Source organism: Argiope bruennichi, chromosome 5, assembly GCF_947563725.1.
Source record: "Argiope bruennichi chromosome 5, qqArgBrue1.1, whole genome shotgun sequence".
NCBI classification, from domain to species: domain Eukaryota; kingdom Metazoa; phylum Arthropoda; class Arachnida; order Araneae; family Araneidae; genus Argiope; species Argiope bruennichi.
In genome coordinates this window covers 137127660-137147398 of record NC_079155.1, presented here as the reverse complement: position 1 = coordinate 137147398, position 19739 = coordinate 137127660, and the positions used below count along the sequence as shown (strand labels likewise).

At 31.3% G+C, this 19739-nt stretch overlaps 1 long non-coding RNA gene across 4 annotated transcripts; it reads left to right on the top strand.

Moving 5' to 3' along the window:
• Window positions 1-2384: 2384 nt before the first annotated feature.
• Window positions 2385-18237, top strand: LOC129968136 (uncharacterized). Of its 4 annotated transcripts, XR_008784371.1 has the most exons (11): window positions 2385-2515; window positions 11692-11811; window positions 11914-12079; window positions 12159-12437; window positions 12996-13097; window positions 13197-13375; window positions 13483-13620; window positions 13749-14281; window positions 14483-14569; window positions 16382-16552; window positions 17273-18237. It is a non-coding gene; the product is annotated as an uncharacterized LOC129968136 (long non-coding RNA). The 4 variants fall into 4 exon arrangements; XR_008784373.1 differs by having other exon boundaries at window positions 11914-12437; window positions 13759-14281; XR_008784370.1 differs by having other exon boundaries at window positions 11914-12437.
• The last annotated feature ends 1502 nt before the right edge of the window (window positions 18238-19739 follow it).

Sequence of the window (19739 nt, the reverse complement as noted above, 5' to 3'; positions counted from 1 at the left end):
TAAGAATATCAAGATTACAATAAAATAAGAAACTATTTTAAGAACCAGACAAGCCTCCTGAACATTTCTAGTAACAATTTGTCGCTTCATTAATTGATATGCTAATTATGCGCAGTTACAAATTCAATAAAATATTCTGAAATTATAGATTTTTCTTCCGGTAAAATTTATATCGCGTTTTAATAAAATAATGAATAAACTGATAATAAACTTAAGTAGGTTACGAGTTCAATTAAGATTTTAAGTGACCTGTAATTCACCAATTCATAAATGAAGCTTTGAATAACGACATATACTGAAGGTTTCTATTGCATTTGAAAAACTAAGCTCGGGGAAAGCTAAACTAGAAAAATTATAAACAAGTCAATTGAAGCATTAGAGATGCATTAGTAATATCCCGAGTTGAAATTATACGCGAAATTAAGTTAAATACTTTGGACAAATATAATATTTAATGGATGGACTTTTCACTCAGTTAGCGCTGAGAAATAGAAGGCGTTGCTAAAAATAAAACTGAATTTTAGTTTGAGATTCATTTTGGAAAATTACATTAATTCAAATTGAGAGAATACTCTAAATCAAGGAAAGAAATTTTAATTTTAAGGATTTTTTTTATTGCAAGGTCATTCTAGTTTTATAATTCTTATTCCTATACGAGAATGAATGTTTGAATTATATGATATTTTGAACTAAACGAAGGATCTTAACGCGTTAATTTTTGAACTCTAATATTCCGATTAAACAATGAAGAAATATCCATGATGTACGAATATTCCGCATAAACAGCCTCCGAGCAGCTAAAATACCACAATAAATAGACATACCCAGTGAAGTCCAGTGCGACAGACGACAATATCCAAAATTTTAGCCGTCATCCTTAAAGACCTAATATGGCGTGATGGCGTTTTGTCACGACATCGAGGAACTAGTATTGGATTTTAAATAAGCAACATGGGAGAGTGTCACTTGCTGCGACTTCGGCTTCAATATGCGCACAATCCATCATAAGGAGGGTTATATCTGAACGTTAAAGCGAATATACTTCACCATGCAAAGAATCACAAAATAAAAAAAACTAATCATTTTCTGAGACTTTATCAAGTTGTATGAGGTAGAAAGTGTTCATAAATTGTTCTCTTCTTCCAAAGATTTATAAAAAGCGGCTCTGCAGCAAGAACGAGGAATTTTAAAAAATTACAAAAAATGTTATTCGAATTCGAACCCGGAAGGTGCATCCACAAGAAATATAAATTTTATTAAATGAACAACAATTATTGCGCAAATTTAAAAATAAATCTACCAAAACTAGCGAAAGACGAAATAAAGGTGGTCTGTGCTCCTAATGTAAATAAGATGATTACTTTAAATATTATCAACCGGAATTTTATGTCAAGGGTATCAAAAAAAAACAAAAAAAAAACGGTAAGCAACATAGATGTTAATGAAGAAACAAGATGAAAATATTTCGTTTCTAATTTCAGCTAACCTTCGCAAATATTCCTGCATGACTTCCTTAGGGGACTACGGTGGCCTAGTGGTAGGGTCTCTCCCACGGAATTGGAAGGATCCAGTTTCGAAATTCGATTCTACTAAAGATTCATCGTTAATGCAGGCCGAGTGAACGCTAAATAGCTATTGCAAATATGCAGAATTTTGGAGAGAGAGGACTACAAGAGGGATTACGCTCATCATCGGAGCTCAAAATTACAAGGTCCATCCCATATAAAAAATGATAGAATCTAAAATACTAAGTTGAAAAATATGAAATGACCTAAATTATTTCAGATTAATGCTATCTTCATCAAAAAAAGGGATATTAGTAACAACTCAGTGATATAAAGATATGATGAAATGAGTGGTTAAATTATTTAAAAAAAATTCAATTCGCCTTATACTTTTAAAATATGTTCCTAACTCAAAACATATACTCTGAGAATCTTAAGAAGTCTATTCAAAAGTTTCAGAGAGGATAAGCAAACATTTAAAAAAATCAGATGTCAGTATGTTGTTTCATTGACCTCTATGCATCGGAACCATTTCTTTTTTTTACAGTTCTTAAAGTAAAAATTCCTCAAATAATGACATTTGTTGAATGAAAGATAAATAATCTTTTTATCACATTTTCCTAATATTCAACCAAAGCTGGCAGATTTATTTTTAAATTTATAGCAATAATTATTGGTTTTTAAGCAACATTCATATACTTTATGCGTGCTTCTTCCGGGTTCAAATTTGGAAAACTGTTCTTTATTTAAAAGAAATATCCAAGCTAGCTGCAGAGCCACCTTGCATAGATCTTTGGAAGAAGAGAAGGATTTATAAAACACGTCAATATCTTTACTATTTAAAAGTTTCAAAAGATTGATCAGTTTTCGTTTTGTAGTTCTTTGCATGCTAGAATAATTTTTTTAAATGATTTTTGTTAAACCTTGAATATTTTGAATTGTGCTGGGATAGATATATTTTATAATTTAGTATCTTTTGCGTTATTAAGCAACTTCTTAGTATTTTGATGGTAAGTTCTGTTGTTTCAAATTAGTTTAAGTCTAATAATGAATATAAACTGTTTTGTCGTTTTACGTCTATTGTAGAATATTTTTTCTTGCTAAAATATCCGTTTACATTAAATGTCTTTTTTTTTTTTTTTTTTTTTTGAAAAATCGGAATGTTGCAACTATTTTAAACTCGGACATTCTTTTTTTAAATGTGTTCCCTAATCCATGCAACTGGCGAAAGATCAATTTTATACACATGACATCTTCGTTCGCTAGAAGAATAAATAAATTTTTAACTCTGAAAGAAAAGTTTTTGTTACCGCTTTGGGAATTCTTTGTTAAAGCATTCAAATATAAAATCTGAAACATAAATTATTTGTTTTTGTGAACTTTGTTTTGGCTGAGCGAACAGAATGATTTTTTTATATTAAAATTAATTGTCAAACAAATATTTTAAATGTAATATTTTGGTCAATAAATTAAAAAATCAATTCTGAAAGCAAAGTCACTTTTTTTATTAACTCATGGGAATTCTGCTTATTTTAAAGAATTTTGTGCTGAAAATAGTAAAATTTGTACTGAAGTATATTACAGAAATTCTCTAAAATTAAAATTTTATCTATTTGATGGAATATAATGTGAATTTTCACTTCCGACACGTAAGATTTTATTGTTATCAAAGCTCGGCAAAAACGGAGAATAGTTCATAAAACACTTTAAATCGGAAGCAACAATTTCTTGTCTACAGAGATTGACATTTGAATAACTACAAATGAAACCATTATTGATTGAACTGTTATTTTACGTAGCAAGATTACCACAAAGTTTTGTGGCTGATTACTACAAATAATTTACTTCATAACTACAAATTTTTCATAGCTGCATGTGACCATCTGCTTCTATTTTAAAGAATTTTGAATTATATTTATGGTTAAAAACAGTATCTGGAGCAAAAGTATGCACAATACTCGATAACCCATAGTTTATTCAAAAACTTCTTTCCTATTATCTAAGCACTTCATTAATGGGGTAATTACTTCAATGATGGATTCAGATTTATTTAATTGTCAAGAAGAAAAGAAATTTAATGTTTCAGGCAATCGATATTACACATATTCTAAACACTTTATCTGATTTATATGTTAGCTTAGTTCCGTTCTCTTTGCTCTTTCATTCTGAGTGTTATAATGTTGATTTTAGAAACGTCTGAAATTTAGCTAAAGAGCCTTTCAGTTCATCTGAACTTTCAATATAGCACTCACTTATTAGGATAGTTATAAATGATTGTATTTTATTCTGCACAATAAAAGTAGCAAAAATGATACTCTTATATTGGAAAATCTGAGGATGACGAACTCAAATTCATCTGCTTGAGACTACCCAACTTGAAAATATCGAATTAACTCGGCATTGTCATTGATAAAAGAAAAAAACTTTTTAGTAGGCAGTCATTTCTATTTATTGTAATTGTTCCAAACCATAGCTGTATGTCCAATAACAAGAATTGTATATTTTGACGGGGAAATGTATCGGAATGACCATTGCAATAAAAGCTCCATAATTATTAATCTATATTTATAGTTCAAGTATTTAAGAATTGGAATTCATAAAATTCATTTATTTATAGTAATAAAAAGATAATGAAATCTTATTTGAAAAAGGTTTATTGCAACTTCAAAAAAAATTTCATTTATAATTATGGAAATAAAAACTATGAGAATCGTTGAAAGAAGTTATAATGGATGTTTTCATTATTGAAAAATGAATGCAAGTTATAATATTTCGTCACGATGTGACGGTATTTCGTTCGGCCACTTCTACTAAATCTGACTATTTTTCAAAACTTTACATCAGAGGAAATTTTAAATAATTTGATTAGAATGGACTTTAAGTTTGTGTATGAATGTTTCATAAATGAAACCTATGATAATTTAAAACTTCTCTTTTGCTTAGAAAAGTAGATCTAACCAATAAGTAAAGTTTCCTATAAAGTGTTTCCAAAAAATACTTAGTTCGTTTACTTTCAGGTTTTCAGATTGACGAAGATAGAATACGTAGAAATACGTAAAGTATTTAATATTTCAACAATATAGCCTTTTCAAAAAGTGTGCTACGACTGTCTTGAATGTTTTTTGATTTATCTTAATGGTTTGGTAATTAAAACTGCAAGTCACTCTGCATAAAAATAGTTGAATTTAAGCATTTAATTGTACAAATTTGTCTTATTGTAAACATAACTTTTCAAAAGTTAAATTTTACAATGCATTGTGTATTACGAACTTTACATTAAAATTCTTTTCTGCCAAAAAAATTCTTCCTTTATAGAATTGGTAACCTAATATTTTTTTTGCATTACAATGTATTCCTTTTAGAATTGTTTATTTGAAGTCGCTTTCTATTTTCATTATATTTCTTGTCGGTTATTACTAGCAAATACTACCTGAAGTTGTATTTTTTAATTTGCTTTATTCATTTCAAACACTTTCAATCCCTAATGATTATTTGCCTCATTGTTTTGGGAAAAACTCTCTTAAAATTTTGAACCTTTATTCAAAAAATTGTATCACAGTATTTCGGAATTGAATCGTCTGTATTGTCTTCGTCTAGTCGTGTTACCTCAGTCATTGCCTTCTATGCAGTAATTTTACAGAAAAACCAGCCCGTTTTCAATAAATGTAAAAGTTATTCTTTGATGCCTATCCAAAGTTTGTCATTTTTATAGATTTAAAAGTGGAAACAAGAGAATGACTTCATGAACTTAAAGAATTTATTTTTTAATTAGTGTAAAATATTATGATTTCTTAAAATTAAATTTGAAAAACTGAAATGAAAGAAAATTCATAATAAAATTGATATAAGCGAAAAGTTAATACTTTAGTTCCTGTATTTTTATGCAAAATGTTCTAAAATTATTGAGGGCATTAACTTCCAATTATTTTAATACACCCGAAAATTCAGATTTATCATTTAAAGTTTTGGAGGGGGGACTTTATTTGTCAGAGACTGCTCCTCTAAAAAGAGTAAAATTTGTCTTCATAGAGACGGGTCCAATCGCTTGTCTGAATAGCGTTGCGTTTTGTGCATAATGGCACGATTATACCTCGCAATTTATGGAAAGTATGTTAGTTTAACAATATTGCTTTGAATACATAAGAGAACCACAATGCAATGCAAGATATGCGCTTTTCTTATTTCAATAACCCATGCTTTTCTTAGCTTCAGACTATTAAGCTGAAGTTTTAAAAACGTTTATGTATCAATTTCCATTCTGTGTTGCATTGTTACTTTTATCTCAATGGACCATTTTTTTCTCTTGACTTAGCAAGATGTTAATGTAAGCACATTTTTATGGCACAATGTAAAATGTAATTCGAGAGCATTTCTGTAAAATAAAATGCTTGCATATTTTCATGACATTCTAATGTTTGCTTTGTGAATTTACTCTAATATAGAATATTTAATTGTTCTGAATTCAATTAGTAGTTGTTGAATCACCCGTATTAATGAAATTATTTTTAGTTCGTAATTTATCATTCTTCCATTAGTGCAAAAGTTACTTGGTTAAGGAAGGTGCATCAGCTCGTATGACGCTTTTGTATTCTGATTGCAGTACAAATTTATCAGATACGTTATCTACTTTCAAATAGAATATTAATATAAAATTAAATAATTCAACTAAATTAAGATTAAATCAAATTAAACTTGACTTTTACCATCTAAGCTGCTGCTCAACTATAAAAAAAATCGTAAAAATTGCAAAGAGTTAGTGTTAAATATGATTCATAATTGTTAAAATTCCAGATTTTTCTCATTCAAAGCAATTGTTTGTACTTCTGTACATACGGATACTTAATATATTCTTATAATTAAATTAAAATATTTTTCAAATTTCCTTAAATCATTTTTTAAATGTTCTGTTAACTCAAATATTGACCATTAATTATCTGCGCAACGATTAACCATAATCTTTGACAGCTCTTCTGCTTACGATAATTTGTATTCGAAAGTAGAAGCGGCATCTGCATCATTATGTCCAACACTTGCTATGTGATGAATCGTGCATAAGTTGAAACCATCGTTCCAGCAAGTGGCATTCTTCCAAGTTTGGAATTGAAAATCCTGTTCCAGTTCAAGCTGACATCAAAAAGTAATACTAATCACTATTTCTACAAGCCATGTCACTTATGGTTAACGGAGGAAAGTATTTTCATGTGGATTTCCTTCTGTTGTATTGAACTAACCAGGTATATGTCTATATAATTGTGGTATCTAGCTGTCCGGAAACTACCTCTGTAGGATATTTGATGATTAGAATACTTCTTCCTTGCTCATTCAGAAACCAGAGGTTCAGATTCTTCATTCCAATAAGTTACTAATTCTTAAATGGAAAACTGAGTCTAGTTATGAAATTGAAATCGTAGAGGCAGTTAACTCTGCGATAAGTGAAATTCCCTAGAAATTAAAAAGCATTTTACTAATATCAATATTTAAATCGTGGTGGTAGATTTTTCAGAATAAATCTAAAATTAAGTTGGAATTTTTTATTTATATTCTTGGTTCAGAAGTAAAGTCCATTGCCAATATTTGATTAGTGAACTAGCTCATTTAATTAGTATTGATTATAATATTCTTCTAAGAACTTTAATAAAGTTCTGTCACTTCATTTCGGGATATGTCTAATTCATCTGAAGTTTCCTATCTAACTTATTTACAATACTTTGTTTCCACGGAATCCAGCCTTTTTATGGCTTCAATTTATTCAAATAGAATCGATTTATTCATGACATTCAGTGTGCGTGCTGCTTTTCAAATTTTTGCTTGCGAATTGTTATGGAAAATCACGGATTACATAAATTAAGTTCTTGAAAAAAAATTTTGTTTATTCTGCGGGTAGATTCAATTACTTTTTCAAAAGGCGACTGTATGAATTGCACCTAAAAATATATATATTTGATGTTTGAATCAAAGAATTTTTTTTTTTAGGATGAAAGATAAAATGTTTTTCGAACAAAGTAAATGGTAAGCATATGAAAAACCACCTAAATAATGAAGTCTTAAATTTTGGCATTATAGATGGAGAAATAAAATTCTTGAATATATATTTAAAACTGTTAAATACTTAAGAATATATTAGTAAAACTATAGATGACATATGAATGATAATGAAACCATAGCAATTATTATTGGCAAGAAATTAAAAAAAAAACTTTTGATTTGCTTTCGGAAATGACAGTAGTATTGAAATTAACTTTTGACTAATTCTTAAGTAAATTTCTCTCTAATACTCTAGATGAGGCAAATGAATATAAGAAAGTATCGTTGGAATTCTAATTTTCTATCGTTTTATAAGGCGTTGGTTAGTTGTTTAATACTAACGATAGGTAAAGAATTGAACTTAACCATTCCATACATGCTATCTATTAGGCATATTTAAATTGCCGCTCATTAACCTAAACAAAATTTCCTTGCTGTTTGAAATAATTAGTCATGTATTGCTTTAAAATGTCTTTCAGCCATTCTCTTGGTTTGAAATTTTAATGCTATTAAAATTAAGGTAATTCATTCCGGTTTGAGTTAAACATAAATTATGTTAACATTTATTAGTATGCATGTCAGCACTCTTTACTTAGTACTATTTAATGGCCATTTTCGCAGTATTTATCTTAATTATTGAACTCTAAAATTCTTTACATGTTATTGCTTAATGAACTACCGTAACATTTCGGCTCTAATATTATTTAAACCATTCCCGCTATGAAGTCAATTCCCTTATCATTAAATTTCGAGTCTTTATTGATTGAAATTTAAGAAAATGCATTTGGTATCGTTTCTGCTATAGGAAGTTTGAATAATCTAATTGTAATTTAAGACAGAAAACCGTAATAACGTAAAGGAAATGTCCCATAATGTGCCCTCGAGTCCTCTTGCATCGAAATATCAATGTTCAATTTTTTAATTCCTATTCACTAATTCATCCTTCATATGAAACAAGTTTTACATTATTCGATACAAATAATACTTAATCCAACGTCTAATTTGTCTTTTCGTTGAGTTAAAATGAATTATCAAAGAAGCAAAGTCATCTCAAAATTACGAGCTGTCAGTCTTTGAATTGTTAGGTACGATGTTTAGAGGAAATTTTTTAATACTGATAAATTTGTAGACTAAGCTGTACAAAATGTAACAGGTGATTGTAAGGAATTTTAGCAGTTATGTTCTTGAGAAAATTGCGTGTCTACTATCCTGCATCAACTCGGCATTCCATTTTCTAAATGGGAAAACAGCACTAGGATCGTAATTTACGAGCTTTTGCGTACCATTTTCAACTAGATGTTTGGTTCGATGTTGAATTAAGCCATTGTGATGTACACCTGAAAGCTGCAGATTCGTAGTGGTGGTGGTGACGGCGTGGGTAATGTATGAAAGAGAGAGCTGCAGATTCGTAGTGGTGGTGGTGACGGCGTGGGTAATGTATGAAAGAGAGAGCTGCAGATTCGTAGTGGTGGTGGTGACGGCGTGGGTAATGTATGAAAGAGAGAGCTGCAGATTCGTAGTGGTGGTGGTGACGGCGTGGGTAATGTATGAAAGAGAGAGCTGCAGATTCGTAGTGGTGGTGGTGACGGCGTGGGTAATGTATGAAAGAGAGAGCTGCAGATTCGTAGTGGTGGTGACGGCGTGGGTAATGTATGAAAGAGAGAGCTGCAGATTCGTAGTGGTGGTGACGGCGTGGGTAATGTATGAAAGAGAGAGCTGCAGATTCGTAGTGGTGGTGACGGCGTGGGTAATGTATGAAAGAGAGAGCTGCAGATTCGTAGTGGTGGTGACGGCGTGGGTAATGTATGAAAGAGAGAGCTGCAGACTCGTAGTGGTGGTGACGGCGTGGGTAATGCATGAAAGAGAGAGCTGCAGACTCGTGGTGGGGTTGATGGCGTGGATACGTTTATGGGTGCGAGAATTGTAACTGTTTTTATGTTGGCGATGTGGGAAATGTGAGAATTGTGGATTTATAGCTGTATGGATAGTGTGTGTGAGTGTGAAAGAAAATGGGGGAAGTGTAAAATACTAAGTGAGAGAACTAAGTATAGAATTTTGTGCGAAAGAATTGCTTATGTCATTCATCTAAGGCTGATTACAACGATTTTCTTCGTTGGAAATATTTTAATGCTGGGAAAGTCAGAATTCAGGAACATCGTTCGAAACGTTTCATTGAAAAAGTAAAATGAGAAACAGAATATATATCGGAATTAACCGGTTCGAAGATTTAAAATGAGGTTATTAATCTCTTAAGAATATTTTCTTTTGCAGTCTCACCAATTCTGTATTTTTATCTGATAAAATTGTGTTTATGTAACCACATTCCCACCGTGCACTCGACTTTCAAACCAGAATGAAGCTTGAACTTTTCATTTTGTAATAGAATTCCTCGCGATTAGATTTGTCTAATCAAATGCCATTTTATGTTGATGGCAGAATATTCTTAAATTTCTTCATGATATGGAAAGAAAGGGCATGCATTTTAACGACTCGCAGTTTATGATGGGAAGAATGAATTAAAGTACATCTTCAGATAAAAAAAAATTTGCTTGACTGGCAAGAACCCCTTTTGTTTCATTTTATCATCTTCGTGACTGAACCTGAATAAGAAATACTAGTTCATAAAAAGAAAATTACTAACTTAGCATTACATTCACCACTCCTACTGAAGATGGAAATAGAAAAATTAGCAGTCTCTTAACAATTTAATTTTCAAAATCCCCTCTGAACCCCAGTGTTAATGTTCACTTTTAATTACTTTTTGAATTCTAACTCGCTACTCTTGTCGTCCAATACTGCTACAGTTACGTGTTTATGATGCATATTTTATCCAAATTTAATTTCTCCAAATATTTAATCTCTTCGTGATTTTTAATCATTATTTGTTTCATTTGAATTTCATGGATTCCTCTAACCTGTAATAAAGTTAGCCTTGCTTCGTTGTTTTGGCTTTTCATATGTTTGCCATTCCCCTAGTTGAAGGAACATTTTGTTTGATATTCCCTGAAGACTAGTTCGATTCAGTTTCGCAAATCCATCAGCCATAATAAGAAACGAATATTTGAGGTGCAAAACATACAAGTCGTTTTTGATATAGTAACTATGTCAAAAAATTAGTGATTTAGTACATTTAGCAAATATTTAAATTGCTACTCGTACCGAATTTATAAACAATATTTTTAATTCTATATAACCCGTTTTCGAATTGTAATACATCAAATCTTAGAAGTTTTAACGATGAAATATTGAATGCGAATTTAAATTTTTTAATGAATGAATGGATAAAGTTGACAAAAGGAGCTAGAGAATTTTTGCAAATGTAATTGAATTAGATTAAACAATTGGGGCCGATTTTAAAAAAAAAAACTGGATTTTTGTTTGTCTTTAGTTCTAAGCGATGGTAATGAAATAAAATCTTAAGGATCGGGTATACATGTAAAAAGTGAAATACTGATCTTAAAGGCCGAATTTAAAATCAAATGTATTTATAATAAGCAAGATGTAGTCATTGGGAAATAAAATTTCTGCACAGATAGCCAAGTCGTCTATTACAAAAAAGACCAGCGAGTTCCATTAAGACAAAGAATAAAATTAGTGTAAAAACTGGAATTCAAAAACACTCAAACAATCCAGTCCAGTTCAAAACCAAACAATTTAGTTCAATTAAATTCTAACAGAAATTGGTCTGTAAAGATTACTTGAAAAGAAATCATGCATCAAATATCCAATTTTAACAGCAGGGAATTTCACTTATTGTAGAAGCACGTATTGATTTGGGAAGTTTTCATCTTATAACTGTATTCTGCGTGAAGATGTTTCAATTCATTTGAAATCTTTCAAAATTCAGTGTAAATCTGCTCTTCTGGTATGATGATTGAGAATAACAGAAATATTCGTAATTTCTTGATATTCCATACTAGTGGCTCTTTGGCAACGATAACTGTCAGAATTATATAGGAAATACTTGGTATGTCCCTTGCTACAGAAGAACATCATTGGTTTGTCTGTTCATTAATAGTAGCTGGGAAGAGAATAAATGTAAACTGGTGGTGAAAATAGCAGGAACTTGAAGTTGCTTAAATTTAAACTGCTTTCATTGCACCAGAACATTTCTGTCGAATCATGTGAATACATTATTAAATGTATTTGATGCTATTAATAGGAACAATGGTACCCTCCCCCAACCCTCGTCTATGGAATGACTTTTTTTCAGTTTTTGTCACAAATTCTATCAACTAGCAATTTGGATGACCAAGAAACTACATCAGAATGATAGATAATGGTAAGTTAAAAGAATCTTGTTAATTATCATGCCAAAATATAGAATACAATCATTCAATGTGATTATTAAATAATTGTAACCTTACTAATGTGGACACTTAAGTATATATAGGTTAGAACACTAACAACCTTTTGCCGACTAAAGGCTTGCGACTCGCCAGCAGAAGTGAGATTGCTTCCTTGGTTCTCTCTCGTGTTCCGAGCTGACATGAACTACGCTGGATGCTGTGAAAAGTTCGCTAAAGATGGCATCAAAATATTAAATCTAAGTATCCATTTAGTTCCTTGATTATAATACTAAAATTGCGAAAACATGACATCCTGTAATCATTTTATTTATTCTTCTAGTCGAATGAGTTGCAAGTTATAAGGAGAGAAAACATTATTACTTAGAAACATCTATCGAAACATATGCAGCATTCCCATCTCTTTCTCAACATAAGAATCGGCTGAATCGAAAGACGGGCCATTCTGACATCAATTTCTGTAAAGGGCCGAATAAATCAGACGCCACAGAATGGAGCCAGCATGCGAGAGCCTTCTGCATGTAGCCGTCCTCCCCAGGAAAATGTTGCCAGGCAAGTAACGAACCACTTAGTGCTAAAACAAGACAAGAAATGTTTCCAGGTAATACTGTTAGTCTTTCGCTTCCCGGAAATTTATTTTCTCGGAGAATGAAACATTTTATTATTGCTTCTTAAACAATTTTCAAGCCTTTTTACTCCTAATGAGATGTTCATTAAGATCACAAAGCAATGTTTTTAACGTCAAAATACTTCAATCCAGAAAACATTATTTGCACTCTTACAGAAGGAAATTGAATGTTTTTCGAATAAAATTTCATCTTGTCACTATATAGTGCTCTCTGTTTGGAGGACGTTTAACGGCGCTTGACGGAGAAACAGTACTGTAATCCTAAGTATAATCAATGATTGTTGAATTAATTTATCAATCCTCCTTTTATGTCTTTAAAATACACTTGCATAAACTTACTACCATTAAGGAAATAACACTTTAGTAATATCAATAACATGTTAAAATAGATTTACAAATGCATTTAAAATACTGCGAGTAGTTACATTATCAATAGAGAATTAAATTGCTGTTAACTTAAAAAAAAAAATTGTATTTGGGTTGAATGCAAGTATATCTGATTTAATAATATAAAATTTTATATTTTCATAGGCGATGTGTAAGTGTCATATTTGCAGAGTGACTACTTCAGTTTCTGTCAGATTCTCTATCAGCAATCTGTATGATGGCAAATATTTTCTCATAATGGTATTAGTAAGTAGTAAGAATTGATAATTGCCATACAAAAATGAATACAGGATTTGATTATTAAACTGTAACTTTGTTTAATTTACATTTTTTGTATTTTTATAGGTATATACAAGTTGGAAAACCTACTGCTTATATAATTGCTCTTTTTCTGAGTGAAGACTTCCTATTTACACCTAAAGTAAGACGGCTTTCATGAATCCACATATGTCCTGAATCGAACCCATTTATGCTGAATGTGGTGAAACTCTAGCTAAAAATGACTACTTATTTTGGCAATGGAAGTATGCAGTCAGTTCCTAAATTATTTCAAATATAATTAATAAATTTTAAAATTATTTAATTACTTGAAATAGCCCAACAGACATAGCATTTTCAAATCTATTTTTAGAAAGTTCTCCTTAAGCTATACGGAGGCAATCCGTAATTACCTGGAAACATCTATCAAAGCAAAAACAATATTTCCAGCTATTTCTCAACACAAGAATAAGGCTTGGAAAGTTTCCTCATTGATTCCGAAGCGATATCGGTAAGTTGCAAAAATTTTGATAATTGTCATACCAAAATGATTATAGGATATTATTCATTTTATTTAATAACTTAATACATTCGTAATGTAGATTAATAATTTAACCGATTTTCTATTTTTATATTAAGTATTGTATAGATTGGAATAAGTTTTGATCTATAGCCATCTCTTGCTGAATAAAGCCTTACCACACTCCACTAGAAGTGAGACTGCTTTCTCGGTTCCACACGTGTTCTGAACTGGCATCTACTGAGCTGGATGTTATGAAATACTCGCTACAGATGACATCAAAATATTAAATCCAAGTATAGTCGGTTCCTTTTTTATAATACTAAAATTGTAGAAATAACATTCTTTAATCGCTTTTTTTTTTTGTCTTATAGAAGGCAAATTTCCCCTTATCTGTAAGGGGAAGAACATTATTATTTGTAAACCTTTATCAAAACAGAAGCAGCATATCCAGCAATTTCTCAATGTTGTAATCGGTGGTACTGCAGCACGTGCCATTCGGAGGTCAAATTCTGTACAAGTAAGGATTAAATAAATCAATCGCCTACGAAACAGCCAGCATATGAAAGCTTTTTGCAAGTCGTCGTTCTCAAAATGAAACTTTTGTCCTGCCAAGAACTTTCTACTGTATTGAAATAAGACATGTTTCCAGGTAATTTTGATTCTTTTACTTTCGGCAAACTTATTTTCTGACTGAACGAATGAAATATTTTATAGTTTGTTTTTTTAAAGCTTTTTTTAAATCCTATATTAGTTCTAATGAGATGTACATCTAGTTCATTAAGATCACAAAACAATTTTTTTCAACCATCTAACTATGACAATCCACAAAATTCCACTTACTCTCTTACAGAATGAAAGTGGAATGTTTTTCAAACGAAATTTCATTTTGTCACTACATGATGGTCTGAATTTGAACGACAGCTGACGACAGGTGGCAGTGAGTATTTTAATTTAATATTGAGAATAACAGAATATTAAATGGAGGATTATTGACTTAATTTCAACTTTTGTAATTAAAATAAATACTTGGACAGTCCAAGAAACATTTAGAAGCCAACACTTCAGCAAGACATGTTAGATAAATTGTTTTAAAAATATATTTAAACACCAGTAAGTGTGATTACCAGCAGAGAAGTGGATTTTTTTAAAAATTTAACTAGGGAGTTGAATGCATATTTGTCTGATTAAATAATGTAATTTAATTTCAATTCTTATTTTAGAATTATTTTCTCAAGTTTAAAAAGCAAAATTTAATTTTGCGCTTTGCATTTTATCATTCTTCATAGATCTATTCATATTTGTTCTAATTGAAATATTAAATTTTTTCAGATACCTGCTAACACGTAGAAGTGAATATAACGACATGACTATCATCTTGCACCTTTTATCAAGCGTATTCTGGAATTCGTAGCTTATAAAGTAAATTGGAGAAATATCCAAAATCCAGTTAATAGTTTGTAAAACCTGGTAGTTGAGTATCAAGTTCAAAATGTAATTAAAGACGATTTAATATATGGTCGCCCTAATTTGATATGGTCTACAACTTTCTTCACTCGATTTTGCTCAAATTTTGAATTCGACTTATTAAAAGGATGCAAGTGATACATTTGAGTACAACATGAATAAAATTCACGAATCTTGATTCAACAGGAGAGGGTATTAAATCAATAGTTGGAGAAATATAGTTATGGAGCAAAAGCAAGTCTTTTGAAAAGAACTGCAATTTTATTTACTTACCTACATTTGAAACCAGATTCGTTCTCAGTAAACAAAATGGACATGGGATATTTTCTGCTTTCACGAACTTCTTTAAATGGGTCTAAAAAAATCAGCAATTTTAACTAGGACGATGAATAAGATTAAATTTTAAAAATTATGTATAGGATAATTAAAATTTTTAATTCGCCTGTAATTTTTTTAAATAATTTTATTGAAGAGATGTTTAAGTTCTAGTATATTTCTCTTTTCTTATTATGCAGGCATTCTTACTCATTTGGAAATTCATCACTTCTGACAATTCTCTTATCTATTAAGTTTTAAAACCTTTTTAAAATGCATTCGTATCTCAACATCTGGTACGTTGATTGAGAACGGGAGAAATACTCGCATTTTCACTGTTTAGTCTCGCAAATCGTCTCACTGTTTAGAAACCCAAACTGTATAGACTATATATGATTTAGTGCGGTAGATGAAAAACTACGATTGTTTCTTAAGTTGTCTTCTACTAATGGACAAAGACGACGAGGACAGTTTTTGAGGAATACTTGGGCTCTCTACCTTGAACATGCTCCTCTAAAATTACTTTTAAACGCCAAAACAATGAATTTAACCAAGTTGTGTAATGTCCATAGGAACGTGAAGTTACCTTCCCTTTACACGGTTTTACTAACAGCAGAAAGCTTCTGGGATTCAATTCTTTTAAATCAAGTGAAATTCAACGTTCATATTCAATAAAGCAAATTCACCTCCATTTGAAGTAAAGTAGCAACATTGTAGACGATACATTGTAATGATATTTACATAAAAGTAAATCGCCATTTTCCCTCTGTAGAGTGACTAATCAGCTCCTGACAAGTCAATTGTAATAATTTTGTTGATCAGGACGTATTTTCTCAGAATGGTACTGAAACGAATAACGGCGTTCGAGAATTTTGGTGATTGTTATACTGAAATGAAGACAGGGTATAATCATTTGTCTTCATTCATGCGTAATTTAAACTTAAAAATATTAGTTTTATTATATTCATAGATTGAATAACTTGGGACCTATACAAGTGCATCTTACTGAATGAAGACTTTTCGTCCACCACAAGGACAACTGTTTTCTTGGTTCTGCGTACCTCGGCAATTTACACTAAGGATGTTGAATGTGCGTAATTATCTGTCAATGACATCAAAACATCAGGAATTCAAGGGCATGGTAAGTTTTTGAATTGTAAATTTTCTAAAACAACATGGATATTTGGATACAAATTTATTTTGTTCGTTCAAAACAGCAAATTTCCCGAAGGTCTAATAAAGTAATGAAGCTAAAAAATACTTTATTAAAATGGATGCAGCATTTTACGTTACAATTAGGCACAAGATCAATCGGAATTGAAATTCTTGTCATACTCGGAGATCGACTTCTTTATATAGATATCGACTCCTTGAGAATGGAGCAATCTATAAAACTTTCTCTCTGTAGAAATCACATATTACTCTTAGTAATTCAAAATGTGTAATTTTTCATATTTCGTTTGCGTAATAACTAGTTATCACGCATTCCATTAAAATTATTTTGTTACTATAATTTCTCACTCGTAAATTTATAATAAATAAAAGTTAAAATATAACAATCCATAACTAAAATCGTATTTTTTTTAATGCAAAGCTTCATTTTTTTTTATTATAAAGTCCGTTTGGAGAACATTTTTGTTTTAAATTCTAAATACTGTTAATAGAGGAACTTGTCAAACATTGTGAGCGAAGGGTTAATAGATTGCACCACTCAAGATCCAGTGGGAAAAATGGTTTCATAATTTTATGATCTTTAAAAATTCTTGAGCAACTTGTTTTCCTGAATCTAAAGCTCTTTTCTCTACTATTTCATATCATTGATAGATGTATTCTATTTTAATTTTTTTTTTTCTCATTTTAGGTGTCTTTTAAAATGTTTAGACCGAAGTGATTGCAACAAAACTGGACGATTCTGAAGTTTCATCAAGCGTAACCTTGGAACCCGAAGTCTTTACAAATTATGGACAAAGATTCAAAAGGTGCTATGATATCGTAAACTTGTGATTTATACCAAGTTTAAAATGTATCGATTAAAATGATAAAAATTGGATTATCAAAATCTGCACATTAGAAATGATATTTAATATAATCAACATTTTTGGCTGCTAATATATTTTTGAAATGATTGCTTCCATTGTAACTCCAAATGATGGATAACATTATTTAGAACTCTTCTGAAAAATGCAGAAATTCGTTTACAAATGTTTGATGTTCAACGAAGTATCTTTCGTGCATCGCAGTTATGCATTCAAAATAAATGTTTGGCTCATCAATTAATTTTTTATCGAGAAATTGTTCAGAATTTTTTATTCGGTTATCAATTCTGCCTGTAAACTCTGAGTTAAAAATTCATTCGATGTGCATGTGAGTCTTCTTATATGTGAAATGGTTTAAAGTCCTACGTATTGGTTCCCATTAATCGAACAAATCTATATTATATTAACATTCTATATTTTACTAGTGCCGTATACTTACTGCTGACTTAATGAATATCTATCTTTATGTATCCAAACGGCCAATTTTATGATATGCTATTACATGAGCAATTTAACATTTCAATCGAAGTGTATTTCAATTTAACAGTGTCTGATTTGAAATCAGCTCCCTTAGGTTAACTATAAACTTAATTTGTTGAAATTTAGAGAAAATATATTTGATCTTGTATTCACTTTTTGGTAATTTTTTAATATCAAATCATAGAAACTAAAGATGCAATAAAACTAGATTCGTGCATCCAAATATCGCTTTCACATTTAGAAATCGTATTTAGACTTGATACAAATTAAACGTAATCCACCTTTTCAGAATGCACCTTTATTGTAACCAACGAAGCTATCAAAGTGCATGACCCGGTTTTGACAGCTGTCAGTATTTGTCCCGATTATGGGAATGTTTTTAAATTTATAAATTGGTGAGTTAAGCAGAATGTTGGAAGTTTTTGCATGGAATCTACAAAATTATGGCTGTTGAATAAATCGCAAATCCTGCATTACTATTAGCCTGCTTTAACTCGATATCTCATCAAAACTAGGAATATCGACCCTTGGTTTTTGAACATTTTATGTAATCGATTTGGGCATAAAATGTTCATAGAAATATTTTTCGAACTTGGGCTGTAGGATGCATTTTATCCTCAGATTGAGAGGTGCATTATGTGAATGGGAAATATTGCATTGATATATATTGACATGCGATGGATGGAGTTAAATCAATATACTTAAGAGATAGTTGTATGTGAAACAGAAACCGTGCGAGATCATAGTAGGCAAGTACAATGCTAGTCCCGACTCTATTGTAATGTGGTGCGAAAGCGCTGTGGATTAATTGCTCATACTCAAAAGTTGTGGTGTGGGCCTGGTAGCAAAAATGTCTGATAATCGCTTATCGCGTAATTGGATATTGTATGCAATTATGAGTGAGAAATGCATGTGAAAGCCGAGGACTGGTTGTGTGGGGGTGCCGGCGTGAGAAATGTGAAATCGTGTTAGGTTTGGTGGCTTAGGTAATGAATGCGAGGATTCTGAGCTTTTTGTTGGGTGTGCGTGAGCTGTGGAATCGTGTCGGGTTTGGTGGCTTGGGTAACGAGTGCGAGAACTGTGGAATCGTGTCGTTGTTTGGTGGCGTGGGTAATGAGTGCGAGAACTGTGGAATCGTGTCGTTGTTTGGTGGCGTGGGTAATGAGTGGGAGAACTGTGGAATCGTGTCGTTGTTTGGTGGCGTGGGTAATGAGTGGGAGAACTGTGGAATCGTGTCGTTGTTTGGTGGCGTGGGTAATGAGTGCGAGAACTGTGGAATCGTGTCGTTGTTTGGTGGCGTGGGTAATGAGTGCGAGAAATGTGGAATCGTGTCGTTGTTTGGTGGCGTGGGTAATGAGTGCGAGAAATGTGGAATCGTGTGTACGAGACTGTGGAGTCGTCGTATGGAGGCGGTGTAGGAAATTTGTGTGCGAGATGAATTGTGATTGTAGTGTGGCCAGTGTGTGTGCTTATGAGATGGAGTCATCGTGGTGACAATGTGGCCTGTGTGTGTGATTTTGTAAGAATTATTGAATTAATTTCTGGAAATTAGAATTTTAAAGGAAAGCAACTTAGAAAATTAATCTTCGTGAAGAATATTTTGGTCTTGGAAGGAAAAAAGGACGAAACAATGGGGCATCGGTTAAGAATTTAAAACGCCAGTAGCCATTGGGAATAATGGAAGAACAGAATGTCTACTCAGTTTTAAAATTAACTGAATTTTAAATAATAAAAACTTTACTTTTGTTAATATTAAACGCACTTTTGTATTTGAATTTCACTAATTTATAGGTTTTGGAAACTGTGAGGAAG